This window comes from Ixodes scapularis, unplaced genomic scaffold (assembly GCF_016920785.2).
Source record: "Ixodes scapularis isolate PalLabHiFi unplaced genomic scaffold, ASM1692078v2 PGA_scaffold44__24_contigs__length_19508400, whole genome shotgun sequence".
NCBI classification, from domain to species: domain Eukaryota; kingdom Metazoa; phylum Arthropoda; class Arachnida; order Ixodida; family Ixodidae; genus Ixodes; species Ixodes scapularis.
The window spans coordinates 3,331,337-3,343,470 of record NW_024609873.1 but is presented as its reverse complement, the minus strand read 5'-3'; the positions used below and the strand labels follow the sequence as shown (position 1 = coordinate 3,343,470).

The following is a 12,134-nucleotide window of genomic DNA, read 5'->3' as shown; positions in this document are numbered from 1 at the left end:
GGTCATTTGTTGTCTGAATTTTATCTAAATGTACTGGACAGGCAACTGACATCTTTTGTAGAATCCTTGGAGGTAGGAAGCTTGATTGTCCGTAGATTTCTTGATGACATATCGATCTCCATCTATCGAAGTGGTACTCAAGTGGAGGTTCACGGCTGGGTTATTCGGTCATGGGGAAGTTGAAATTCATAGATCTACAGTTGTTATATGGTAAAAGATTATGATAATCATATGAAAAAAAGGGGGGATTAAAGTAGGGTTTTATCTACAGGCACAGTGGCTATTCAAAACTCGCGAAGGTTGCTGCCGTAAAGTTCCTTACAGGCAATGCAGAAAAAAAGGTTGGGTATTCGCTGTGTCGGCAGTACACTCGATAACCAGTTGAGGCGGTTGAGGCTAGCTGGGTATAATTTGAATTTCTCTGGACCGATCTTGCATAGGCATAAATGCTGCGCGGAGACTCCGAAGAGAAATCTTGTAATTTCGTATACTTTCACAGGTTTTTGGACATCCTTGTCATGTATCCGCTGGTGGCCAAGAGATGGCGTCACCGCCCTATTGGAAAGACCAGTTTGAAAATCTAACTGGTCATACTGGTATTTAAACTGGTCAAACTGGTATTTGGACTGGTCAGACTGGTCTAACTGGAAATCAAACTGGTGGAACTGGTAGTCAGACTGGTCTAACTGGTAACCATATTGATCTAACTGGTCACCAGATTGCCTTCGAACTGGTCACCAGATTGGCCTAACTGGTCACCATATTGACCTAACTGGTCACCACACTGGCTGAACTGGCAACCAGATTGACCAAACTGGTCACCAGATTGGCCAAACTGCTCACCAGATTGGCCAAATTGGTCCTCAGACTGGCCGAACTGGTCCAACTGGTAACCAGATTGACCAAACTGGTCACCAGACTGGCCAAACTGGTCCAACTGGTAACCAGATTGACCAAACTGGTCACCAGATTGGCCTAACTGCATGGTTACCAGATTGGCCTAACTGCATGGTTACCAGATTGACCCCTCTTTTTCACTTTATTTGTAGGGGTGTGAGAATTGGATAGCGCAGAGGCATTCGTAACCTTCACTCTGCAAAATAAAGTCGCAACAAAAGGTTCTGTTAACAGTGTTGAAGCTATTTATTTGTCATATATGTTCTATGATCTCGCGATTGTCACAGGGCGACATGGTACTACAAACAATTAATTCATTTGCAACTGAATTCATGGCATATTAATGCCCACACGAAAGGTCAGCTTTATTTATTTAGCTAGAGAACACTTCATCAATCCAAAAAAAGTAAGAGCCAACATACTTCAATATTCTTAAAGGTTTTTTTTTTTAAATATTTTCTTCCCAAAAATAGGTTAAACCAGTTTAAATTCTACAAAACTTGAGATAAAAACGTTAATAACTGCTGCACCATGCTTTATGTGGGTGATGGGACACGTTTACTCGAATATAACGCGCCCTCGATTGTAACGTGCACCCTTTTCTCGAGGTCCGAAATATGAAAAAAACGCCATGACTTCAATCGTTCCCACTTGGACTTCATAATTTTCCCGCTTTTTACCACGGCCTTTATCCACCCTGGCCTGCACCGAGAAGCCGCTTCCAGGATCCAGCGCAAGTCACCGAGGCCGAGGCAGGGGGCCTCTATTGTGATGTTGGAGAAGCGCGGGAAAATGTGGCAGTATGAGTCAGACCCCTGAAATGCGCCGGTGCCCCGGGTGCCTTGCAAAAGGGAGAGGTACTCACGTGCCAGGACAGGGAGCGCGCGGGCCAATCAGCGCGGCCCTCGCGCCCGCTCGAAGCGCCAGTCGGCGTCAACGACAGCTCCGGCGAGTTCAACCAAAACAAAGAACAAAAAACAAACGGATCTGGCGCGACTGTTGGGCGCACGTTGGGCCGGTTGGATCTTCGTTTTTTGGGGCCGCTGTTCTGCTTGGGGAGGTTACAAGTTGTCTTCAAGCTGTGTTTGTATAAGATAGTTAGCAGGACCTTGAGTGCTGCCTCTGCCGATGGTTCCTGTGGCTGACGACGTCCTCCACCTGAGTTCCACTCGCTCGCAGGCGAAATGGCTGCGTCCCAGAACGGCGTGTTTGGAATTCGCTCCGTCCTCATTGCGGCGCTGGCAATGGCTGCCTCTGCCTCCGCGCCAGCGAGCCATGGTAAGCAGGCTCGACCATTTGGATTCATTTTCATAATTAGATGCATGTGAAACTGAACGTTTCAGCTACCCGATTTGGAACAGCTATGCTAGTAATACAACCGCCAGTGTTTATGCAGCTTCAGAGATGTTCTACCATAGTGGTCGCGAGTTGCGTAGCGGACGACAGACTGGGGAGGCAGGAAGGGGGTAACAGCAGGATCTTTTCGCTCCTGGGCGTTGCTTTGCGTAAAGGCTGAACCGCATCTAAGCGATTAAGCGAACGACGGTGACAGTGACGAGAATCAGCGACGAGCGACGGAGATTCCCCACGGTCGGTCGTCGCGTCGCTCGGTTTTTGGATTTCTAGAAATCGTCGCTCATGCCTTGGTCGCTTGATGCCGTCGCTTTCATGCGGTTTGTCTCGTCAAGCGAGTGACCGAGCGACAGCGAAGCGGATCGTCGTCGCTTCTCTTGTCGCTCGCCAAATCGCTTACATGCGGTTTATACCTAATTGCCGCTAGACTAGCACCACATGTACGGTTGGCGCACGCTTCCATATTCCCTCTCATACTGTTTATGATAGTGCATATTTTTTATTCGTGGCATTAGTTATACATACCGTTTTAGAACAGACGGGTGCGAATAAATCTGCCATGGCTCTAATTTCTTATGTTTATTCTTATTTCAGATGCCTTGAGGTACTATGTTATCCACCACCGGGACCCCGACACTCCAGAAGATGTGGAAAATTTCGCCGACCGGCTGGGACTATAATGAATATTATCATGACAATTTTTTTAAATTGTAAATATGTTTTTATGTTTATTTTTGTGGTCTGAAGTATGTGTATTTTTTGTGAAAAAAAGTGAATTTTATCCGTTTACGACCTGTGTTGTCGATATTACCAGTTTAACTGGTTTAACTGCTTGGAGTGAACCAGTATACGCAGTGGTACAGTATTACCAGTATACACATTTTCACAGTCAGACCTGTATGCACAGTTTCACAGTAAGACCAGTATGCACAGTTTGTTTGTCCAGTTCAACCAATTTAACCAGTGGCAATAAGCCACTGGTTACCAGTTCAACCACTATGACCAGTTCAACCACCATGACCAGTTCAACCAGTATGACCAGTTCAACCACCATGACCAGTCAACCAGTGTGACCAGTTCAACCAGTATCAAACTGGTCCAACAGGAGCAATATCCAAGTTTGAACCTGGTACCAGTTTGAACTGGTTGCCAGTTTAAACTGGTCTTTCCAATAGGGCGGGCACACGCGCTTATCCCGCGCTTTTCAAGAGCACGGACCTGGGGCACGGGACGGATGCTCGGGCATTGCAATTCCAGGCGCCATTAAAAGCACATCTGGACGCTCCTCGGTGTCGTGGCTTGAGCTTCGCCCGGGATACATTACATTTTGGCGACGAGTCGGTCAACATACAAGAACTACAGCGGGAACAATGACCACCCAAGGCAAGCTGGAAGAATTCAACCTGACAGCTTGGACATCCTGGGCCGATCGTTTTGGTTTCTACTGCGAGGCAAACGACATAGCTGAGCCTTCAAAGAAGAGGGCTCTACTGCTTACGCTTTGCGGAGCACAGACATACGAAGTAGTGCGAGCACTCGTTGCACCGAGGACACCAGGAAGCGTCCCTTTCGACGAACTCATGGCGATGCTGCAGATGCACTTCGACCCCCGGCCGTCAGAGCTCTTCAGCAGAACGAAGTTCCAGCGGAGAGACCAGCAGCCCGGGGAGTCCATTGCAACCTACGCGGCAGCTCTAAAGAAGTTAGCCGCTGACTGCAATTTCGGGATACTGGCGACACAGATGGCTGCGCCATCGCTCAGCTCCATCGGCGTTGCTTCGGCCGCTACTGGAACGACCGCCGACCCCGCCAGCGCGGACGCCCCTGGAACTGCGGTCACCGTGAGTCCACTAGTACCCAACCCTACCATGCTGCCTCTGGACGTAATGCTCAGGGATCGGTTCGTGTGTGGCATAATGGATGAGCACCTACAGCAACGTCTCTTTGCGGAAACCAACCTAACGTTTCAAAAAGCATACGACATGGCTGTGAGGACAGAAGGTGCGGCACAACATCAAAGGGACATGAAAGCCCAAAAATCGGAAATTTACGCAGTTAAAAAAGCACAATTACCTCCTGCGCACCTGGAACAGAAGGAGAAAAGACAGTCAGAACCACTGACATGTTACCGATGCCTAGAACAGCATTCGGCCTTCTCGTGCCGGTCCCGAAATGCACGATGTAACTTCTGCCACAAGAAGGGGCATGTCGAAAAGGCTTGTTTCAAGAAGTCAAGGGTGCATCACCAATCGCAGACGACACACCACGTGGAACAACACGAGGAAACTCTGCAATCTGATGATGATCTTTCGGACACGTCATGGAACCTGCACGACCTGAATGCAGTACGAGCATCCAGCACGCTGCCAAAGTTCATGGTCACCCTGAAGATCAACAACCGCGAGCTGGAATTGGAGGTCGACTCGGGAGCTGCTTGCTCAATCATTAGCGAAGCCACGTATCGTCGGCTGTGGCCCAAGAACCCTCCAACGTTGAACCAGGACGGGCTGACCCTTCATACTTGGTCAGGCGAGGGTTTACAAGTCCTTGGAACGGCGAACGTGCATGTCAGACATAAATCTAAAGACTACATCTTGCCATTGGTCGTCACCCGAGGAACAGGCTGCAGTCTTCTGGGAAGAAACTGGTTTCAAGACCTCAAGATTCGGGTCAGTGGAATTCACCATCTAGGAACCAAGGACAGCGTTGCGAATATTTTGAAGGCTCATGAGGATGTTTTTGACGCCAACATCAGGGGACATAGTGGTCCACCAGTAAACCTGGAACTAAAAGAGGGCGCTACTCCTCATTTCCTGAAATCACGACCCGTGCCGTTTGCACTACGTCCGGCGGTAGAGGCCGAGTTGAAAAGTCTCGAGAGCCAAGGTATTTTAGAACCAACACAGCATTCCGAGTGGGCTACACCTGTGGTGGTGGTCCGGAAGAAAGACGGGACCATTCGACTATGCGGTGACTATCGAAGTACAGTAAACAAGGAGGCGAAAACAACCGTGTATCCTATGCCAACAATTCCAGAAATCCTAACCAATTTGCAAGGAGGATTGGTATTTTCTACTCTAGACCTCACGCAAGCGTATCAGCAGCTACGGTTGACAAGAGATACAGCTGATGTGTTAACCATTAACACTATAAAAGGCCTACACAGAGTCAAGAGGATGCCGTTTGGGATCGCCGCGGCACCAGCGATTTTCCAGCGATTCATGGAAACAGTACTTGCTGGAATTCCGGGGATCGGGGTATACCTAGATGACGTGATCATCAGCGGTGCGACCGCAGCCGAACACCTTACTCGACTGGACACAGTACTGACGCGACTCGCTCAGGCTGGACTTCGACTCAAGAGATGTAAGTGTCGTTTTGCAGTTGAACGAGTAGAATACCTCGGCCACACCATTGATGCTGCTGGAATACACCCGACAGATGAAAAACTGAAAGCCATCAAGGAAATGCCCGAGCCAACATGCAGAACAACGCTACAATCGTTTCTGGGACTTTTAGCCTTTTACGACCGGTTTTTGGCAAACCGGGCAACAATTGCAAAGGACCTGTATGCACTGCTGGAGAAGGATGTCCCTTGGACATGGCAAGAAAAGCATCGGCAAGCTTTTCGACAGTTAAAGCATGCCATCGCACAGCGAACTGTTCTCGCGCATTACGACGAGAACAAAAGCCTGATTGTGTCATGTGACGCATCACCCTACGGCGTGGGAGCGGTATTAGCTCAGCTCGATGACGATGGCAACGAAGCTCCAATCGTTTTCACCTCGAGAACGCTCGGCAAAGCCGAAAAGAATTACTCACAGTTGGATCGTGAGGGGCTGGCGATTGTTTTCGCCATGGACCGTTTTCATCGCTACGTCGCGGGACGTCACGTGACGATTACAACAGACCATCAACCGCTGTTGGGGATTATGGGCCAAAAATCTCCAGTACCAACTGTGCTTTCGCCACGGATGACACGCTGGTGTGTTAAGTTGACCGCTTACGATTATAATATGATCTACAGGGCAGGAAAACAGAATCAAAACGCCGATGCCTTAAGCAGACTGCCATTGCCGGAAACTGACGACGAGCAACATCCTCCAGGCGATGTCTTGATGTTGGAAGCGCTCACGAAACCTCCCATGACTGCAACAGAACTGGCGGGCAACACAGCAAAGGATTCCATACTTGCTAAAGTGTTCCAAGCGGTCAAACATGGCGAAGTGAGAAAGCTAGACGGTGATCGCTTCGTCGCATACAAGCTCAAGGCAGCAGAATTGTCAATTCACCGTGGTTGTCTCATCTGGGGATCGCGCGTGGTAATTCCCGCGTCAATGAGATCCGAGGCCATAGCACTTCTACATGCGGGGCACCGGGGCATCGTTGCCATGAAAGCATACGCTCGGAGCTACTTGTGGTGGCCCGGGATCGACAAAGAGATTGAACTCTGTGTAGCTCAATGTGACACGTGCCAAGTGAACCAGAGAGCAGTACCAAAGGCAGAAAACCTAACCTCGGAAAGACCTACGGCACCATGGGACACCATCCATCTAGATTTTGCCGGGCCGATCGAGGGGCAGGTCTACCTTATAATTGTTGACGCGTATTCCAAATGGCTAGAAGTTCGCGCAGTTCGGAATATGGCGTCATCTACGGTTATTTCAGAACTGCGCAGCGTGTTTGCAACCTTTGGCATACCACGGAAAGTAATGTCCGACAACGGGACCGCCTTTGTATCGGAAGAAATTAAGAGCTTTTACTCCTCCAACGGCATCGCAGCGGTCACCAGTGCCCCTTATCACCCTGCAACTAACGGCCAAGCTGAACGAATGGTCCAGCAGTTAAAGAAGGCGTTGGCGAAGGGCGGAAAGGGCACGTTGGACTGTACGTTGGCACGCTTTTTATACAAGCAACACACTACCGTACACACAGCGACGGGAAAAACTCCCGCGTGGATGCTACTTGGCCGAGAGTTGCCGTCTCCGCTCGAGAGACTCCTCCACGGACCCAACTATGAACCCACGAGTTCGACAGTCCCGGAAACATTTTTGGTGGGACAAGCAGTGTGGATTCGCAAGTTTCCAAGTGGACGCACATGGATGGCGGGTACCATCACTAGACGCCTGGGCCCTCGGTCGTGGATGATCGACACCGATCAGGGGCAGACACGGCGACATATGGAACATATACGACCTAGAAGTTCCACGCCACCGCGCAGAACGACTACTACACCTTCACCTGTGTGGGACTTGGCCATGGAGCCTTGCGAGGTGTCAATCACCCCTCAAGGGCCGGCTACTGCTCCTACACAACCTACAGGACCTTCATGTTCCACCCAGCCGATCATACGCAAAAGCACTCGCGTGCGACGGCCGCCAGAAAGGTTCGGGTTCTCAGCCAAGTGAGGGGGAAGTGTCATGTATCCGCTGGTGGCCAAGAGATGGCGTCACCGGGCACACGCGCTTATCCCGCGCTTTTCAAGAGCACGGACCTGGGGCACGGGACGGATGCTCGGGCATTGCAATTCCAGGCGCCATTAAAAGCACATCTGGACGCTCCTCGGTGTCGTGGCTTGAGCTTCGCCCGGGATACATTACAATCCTTAAAGCTTTGGCTCAAACTTTCGTAGTAAATGGAGTTTTTTTACGAAGGGTTTCCGCTCAGGTAGTTTTATATACTCCAAGAAAAAGGGGAGCGGTATTTAGTCCCTCCGGGGACCAAATGCGTTGCCACCACCGTTACTCCACTGTGGGACTAACGAGAAGGGGAGCAACTTTTACACCCTTCCCGTTAGTCCCTCAAAGTTGAACCCCGAGGACTAATCTTTGCGCCCTCGAATTTAAGCCAATGGGACTAAGTGTTGCGCCCTTAACTTATTTATCACTAGTTTGCACCCTTACAGTCCCAAGTGGCGCTAGTCAACGTTAAATTCAAAATTGGTAAAAAATATTATCGCTGGGCTAGATTTTTTTCCCGCTGATTACATTGACATTTAAACAGCGCATATATGAGATTTGCAAATGTATTCTACATTTAACGTAGACAAGGAATTAGAACACAGATGACACACAGGACACATGCGCCTTTTATACACCTTTTTCCAGAAGGGCACAGCCATCCTGAATGTCGCGACTTCTGGTATGCGGTAAAATTTCGTTTTGATCTTTCACGCCGCTGGAAGGTGTATACAAAAACGCGTGATTGTCACACATCCTTTTTTTGCCGTACCTATATTTTCTCACATATTCCACGTCGAAATGTTTTATTAGTTTTTTCGTCCCGCATACCAGATGCGCAACCCACCTGACTGAGAACGCCAGGAAACAGAAAACGTCCATACTGATCATTTGAAAGAAGTCGTTTGGTCAGTGACCATCTCGACCGTGAACGATGTTACAAATATGGCGCTACTTTCTCACCAATATTGTTCTCGAATATTGTTGCTAAACATTCCAAGGAGGGTATCTCTTACCAAGAAGTAACGATACACACAGTAATTATTTGTCACAGTCTATAAAACAGCGTCCCCACAGGTTCCCAGCAGCCATGTTCTCGCTTCCTCGCATAGGCTGCCCAACTTTGCGCATGCAAGTCTCCGTGGCAGCCGCATCATTTCTTCCGAAAAAGAAACATATTACAAAAAAAAAGGAAACGGAATTAATTTTTCTTGTGTTTGGAAACGCTTTTAGCACATGTTACGTGGCTATTTTCATCCCAGTTAGACCAAAAAGAAAACATAAACGCTTCCAAAGCACGTTCCAAAGAATGCAAATGGGAAGGACGCCAGGACAACGGTCAAAGCAGTGTTGTACGGAACATAGAGTTATTATAATGTACGCTAGAGGTTCAACTGGCGCTAGTGTCTATGCGACTTCCGTGACGCAAATTGAAGCAGACAGCAACCAGTCTACTTTTGCGGTGCTCCTGTGCATTCAAAACGCGCGTGCATTTTGCCTCTTCGCCGGAAAATAACGCGGAACACTTTGGTCATTTGGGTCGTACCGAATAGTAGGTACCTTGATTAACACTGTAAAAGTGTAATCGCTTTAGTTAGCGCATTTTTCTTCATCAGTGACCGATGTTTAACTTCGCTACATTTCAGTCCCAAACGTGTGTTCCGCAGCAGGTGTGTAGAAACAAGCGACGTTTCGAAGCAAAATTACAATCGAAAGGAGTGTAGAGTGTATTCAAGGCTCGCCAGCATTCCGGTGACGCTTATATATTGATAATACGCCAGTCTTGTCACTACATAAAAATGACCCCGTCGTGCATGAGCGGGTAAAATCCTTCAAAAACGTAGAGAATAAAGTCCGTGGGCTATAAAAGGTGTCTCTTCGTATTGTTTTTACTGCCGGGCAGCTTTTATCGGGCACTTGTTCTCAAAGATTTCGAGCGTGCGAGTGATATTTTGAACGTAGAACAAGCAGCTTCGCTCAGAGCAGAAAGAATAAAGCGATACTTACTTATTTAAAATAGGAATAGATTACGTGGCCTTCAATTTATTTTGATCGTATATGCACGTGTAGTTACTGATCCAGTGTTACTGCGTAGTTCTTGCCGTCTTTCTTAATTTCCAGATGTTCTTCGTTCGTTTGGCACGTATATCCCCCACGCTGAAAAGCGCCGACGTTGTGTTCGCGCTAACAGTGTCCGACAGTGCACATAAATACACGTACGAAGCCGTTTTAGCACCGTTTTTAATGCGATGAATTTGAAAGAAAAACACCGTAACTGACCAATTATTTCGTCGGCCTGACTGAGGAATGTTCCAAGCTACCTAGTACGTACGAATTATTCGGTATATTTGCTCTTATGATCGAGCGCAGAGAGAAAATGCACTCACTTTTTCCCATAGAAATGCATTACCGGAAGTCAATTTTCGACTGGTTGCTGTCTGCTTCAATTTGCGTCAGCACACTAGCGCCACATGAACCTCTAGCGTACATTATAATAACTCTATGGTACGGGACGGCGTTCCCGCAACGCGTTCCTTTTAGAAGGAACGAAAAAACACCGCCGTTCCATTTTGCATCGGTGGAACTGGAACGGGAACGCGTTACATTTTTACTGGAACAGAGAAAGGAACGGCATTCCTTTTTTTTCGTTCAGTTAAAAATAGATAAAATAAGAACTTCTCTATTTTATTTACAAGAGGGAAATTCTAGAAGTATAAAAACAATATCCTTACGGAGACCAGGACCTTGTTAACTTTTTGGTTACTTATCTTACCGTTTATTTTGTGTGGTGCTCGCTTTGTAACAGTCGGGTGCACGAGAGCTAGTGGACATTGATTCTTTTTTCAGTGCCCCAGACGGGGTACGAAGGCAAAATTTTTAGTCGAAGGAAAAGACACAGAAAGAGGAACGTTTCAAACTCAGCTACTTTGTTTGCTTTCACGAATCCTCATACATTCAGAAATCTAAGGCCGACAACAGCCATCACTTAACTTCCACAAAGAGACCTACAGTTACAACAAAAGAACAGGTTACCAGACATGGAACACACCCTTGTATCCCGAACATTTGTCACTTAAAAGATGCACAAAAATTAACCTTTATTCTTTCTCCCCTTGTTCCCCGCCTTCAAACTGAACAACGAATCCAACCTTCATGAAGAATGACTTGTAGTTTTCAAGACTGACCTTCCAAAACTCTACCCTCTTCACCGCTTACTTGTCTTGCGGACAGCAACATTGAGAAGCAACTGTTGTTGAGTTCGAACAAGAGACTTTGTTAGATTGCAACGTGCGAGGTTGCTGTAAAAGGCTCGCGCAATGTGGGGTTACAGTACATTTGGCTTGTCTGAACTGCCCAGCACAAATGTGAATATGGTTAAAAGTTGAGATATCAACAAATGAAACCCTGCTTCCGCTTGTTTTTTTTCGCCTGATGCCCGTCTATCCCGGCATTCAAACTAGTATGTTTCCATTTAATAAAATAGATAAAAAAACTTTGCTTGATTTAACTAAATATGGTAATCAGCAAAATACAAATGTAAAGTAAATGTAACGATACGTTCCATTTCTTTAACTGTAACGGGAACGAGTTCCTTTTTCATAGATGGAACTTGTAACGGGAACGCGTTCCAAAAATCAGAAGGAACGAGGAACGATCTTTCGTTCCTTTTTTTTAGGAACGTGTACAACACTGGGTCAAAGGCCGCATGGTCAGCGCATCAACGATGGCCGCGATCGCAGGAGCGCTGGCTTGCACGACGTTTTGGAACAAAGGCTGCGATCGTTATAAAGTCAGCCCTGCAATCCTTAAACATGCCCCCTCCTACAATATTTGTTGCTACGATTGTCTGTCGATACCTCCCCCTGCTTTCCGAAACAATAAGTGCGTCGTTAACATTGGCCATAGGCGAGGCAGTAGGTGCCGCCATCTTGTCCGCGCCTTTGGGGCACTAAAACACACAGTCTTAGGAAGATTAATGGCAGCTGTTGCTCGGGCACGCCTCTCGGTTAGTCCAACACCTCCTGGGAGCTTAGGCCGGCCCGTAGCACTTCCGGGTTTTGACGTCATAATGGCCGGAGAAGGGAGGCCACGTAGGCGCCCGTTCTGGTTCTCTTTGCCCCGGCCGCGTCGTCTGCTAACTCAGGTCACGTGGTTGGTTCGTGCTCATTTATCCGCCATTAATATACGTTTCAAATGCGCAGTCTTCTAAAATTTATTATATTTACACAACATAAACGTAATAGACAACGCGTTACCAAAGTTGAAAGCACCAAATTTAAATATATGATCATCCCGTAACCGCGAGACCATGCATGCAGTGCGGTCCCGCATGCAGTGATGTGATTGGCGAAAGCCTTTTCGGAGCACCTTTCGGAGCAGCCAAAAACAGTGTTTAGGAGCAGCAAAAGTGGCTTTTGGAGCAGC

The 12,134-nt window shown here is 47.8% G+C and overlaps 1 long non-coding RNA gene across 1 annotated transcript; it reads left to right on the top strand.

The window, feature by feature from the left end:
* Positions 1-2,129: 2,129 nt before the first annotated feature.
* On the top strand, positions 2,130-2,965 carry LOC121837513. Its single transcript, XR_006078176.1, has 2 exons — positions 2,130-2,175; positions 2,845-2,965. It is a non-coding gene; the product is annotated as an uncharacterized LOC121837513 (long non-coding RNA).
* Positions 2,966-12,134: the final 9,169 nt, after the last annotated feature.